The following is a 2,458-nucleotide window of genomic DNA, read 5'->3' on the forward strand; positions in this document are numbered from 1 at the left end:
CCTAAATATGGTTGAAAAGTTGTCGCTAGACCATTTTTTAGCAAATAATAAACACTCAGAAGATGTGGATATGAAAATTTTCAACCGGACAAATCAGGAGCGATCCCAAGCAACTTCACGTTTGTCAGTGACGCAACTGGAAAAACATAAACAAAAAAGTATGAGAAATCATGACATCTACATTGAAAAAAAACTTGAAATTGAAGCATCTTCATCACATCAGCTGTCAAAATTTGCCATTTTTTGCGCAAAAACAAAATTATCGACCAGTACTAACCAAAAAGTAACACAACTTATTAACATCGTCCTAATAACAGAAAAATTTTAACAGAAAAACATTAGCAGAAAAATATTTTATTAATTACAAAAACAATCGCGCCATTACCTATGCTACACCGTATGACTCCAAATTTGCTCACAGCAACCAAAAGACCACGCCAACATCAACAAAAGCATTTTTTTTCTTCTTTTACTTTCACTAATATTTTTATTACACTACAGTAATTCGTTGTCATAGCCTGCAACGTTTTAATCAAAACTCACGATCATCCTCATCATCAGCAGCTGCAGTAGCGTCGTCTTCGTCGTCACCACACATGGTGGTGGTACTGAATAATTAATGAATGCATGTGTTTGGTGATGCAACTCATATGACGATTACAAGGATATTCAGATGATGAAGAGGAAGATGATGATGACGACGACGATTATGAAGTTTAGGATGATAACGAAGACGACGACGATTGCGATGCAAAACGATGTAATAGAAATTATAAGGATGACGTTAATGATGTTGATGACGATGATGGTATTGATGATGCTGATGATGATGGTTTGATGATGACAATGGTGATGATGATGATAAAAATTATGATGACGATGAAAGTAAATAGGAATGATGATGATGACGGTTACAAAAACGCGGCTAGCAAAAATAAACAAGAAATCCATTGTTGAAGATTTGAAATGAAAATGAGCGAGATTAATGATGATGATGATGAAACAAATGAATACAATGATGATAAGGAGAATGATTATGATAATGATTAAAACATCATCGATGGGTATAATTATGATGACGATGATAACGAAACGAAACGAGTTTTTTGTCTAGTAAAAAAAGTTCTATGGAGAAAAATTATGTTTCAAGCTTAGCTAGCAAAAATAATTAAAACAATAATGATGATGATGACGAGGACGATGATAATGATTGTGATAATATGGAAGATGATATCAATAATTAGTTATCACCATAATGATCAAAATTAACTTAACGTTGGTTCTAAATGGACTGGCTGGTAAGTTGATAACAATGATTATGGTGATAATAATAATATATAATGACGGAGATAATGAAATAATAACGCTGATGACACAAAAGAAGTGATGACGGCATGATCAATCAATCAATCAATCAATCAATCAATCAATCAATCAATCAATCAATCAATCAATCAATCAATCAATCAATCAATCAATCAATCAATCAATCAATCAATCAATCAATCAATCAATCAATCAATCAATCAATCAATCAATCAATCAATCAATCAATCAATCAATCAATCAATCAATCAATCAATCAATCAATCAATCAATCAATCAATCAATCAATCAATCAAATCACAACTAAGTAGATGAAAGTGATGAAAGGATGTGATAACGACGATGATGTGATACCAATTGCAAATTTTTTCACTAACTTGAGCTTAAAGTATCGAACAATGATAATCCATTAACGTTTGTTGTTGCCACCATCATCATCGTCGTCATCATCATCATCATCGTTGTTGTTGTTGTTGTTGTCTTTGTTGTTGCTAACGATGGTACTAAAGAATAACTTATCCTCAGTAGCATCATCGTCTCTATCATTATAAATAACAATCAATTCAATTTATTACAAAGTGTCAAAATATTTTTCGGTGATTTAACTTTTTTCCAAACTTTTGTGTCTATGAAAACAACTTTTTTCAAATAAACTTGAAAAATACGATAAGTTGGTACAAAAATTATTGATAGCAGTTATATCACCTATTTATAAGATGAAAAACGACGATAAAAAAAATATATCTAAATATATATTTATATATATATATATATATATAAATTATGTTTAATTCGTGTTCATATTTTAACAGTTAAATGTAAATATTTAAACGTGAACATAAAGATGAACTTTTAAACAAACATGAACGAAAATTGACGTTTAAACGCAGCTACAGACGCAAAAATGGACCGCCAGTTGACAACTGATCAAATTTTTTGTTTAGAAATTCGCTCCAGTCTTGGCAATTTATATAGCAAAGCAGAGCGTTTCAAGATAGGCCTCTGTGATGGGTCATGTATAAGTAATAGAAGCAGTGCACCCACATGCAAGAATTGTTTGTTTGCCCGATGATAGTTATCATAGTTTGGATTAGTCTATGTTGTATCCAAAACATTTACATTAAAAAACATT

The sequence above is a fragment of the Helobdella robusta genome, assembly GCF_000326865.2.
Source record: "Helobdella robusta unplaced genomic scaffold HELROscaffold_4, whole genome shotgun sequence".
Taxonomy (NCBI): Eukaryota; Metazoa; Annelida; class Clitellata; order Rhynchobdellida; family Glossiphoniidae; genus Helobdella; species Helobdella robusta.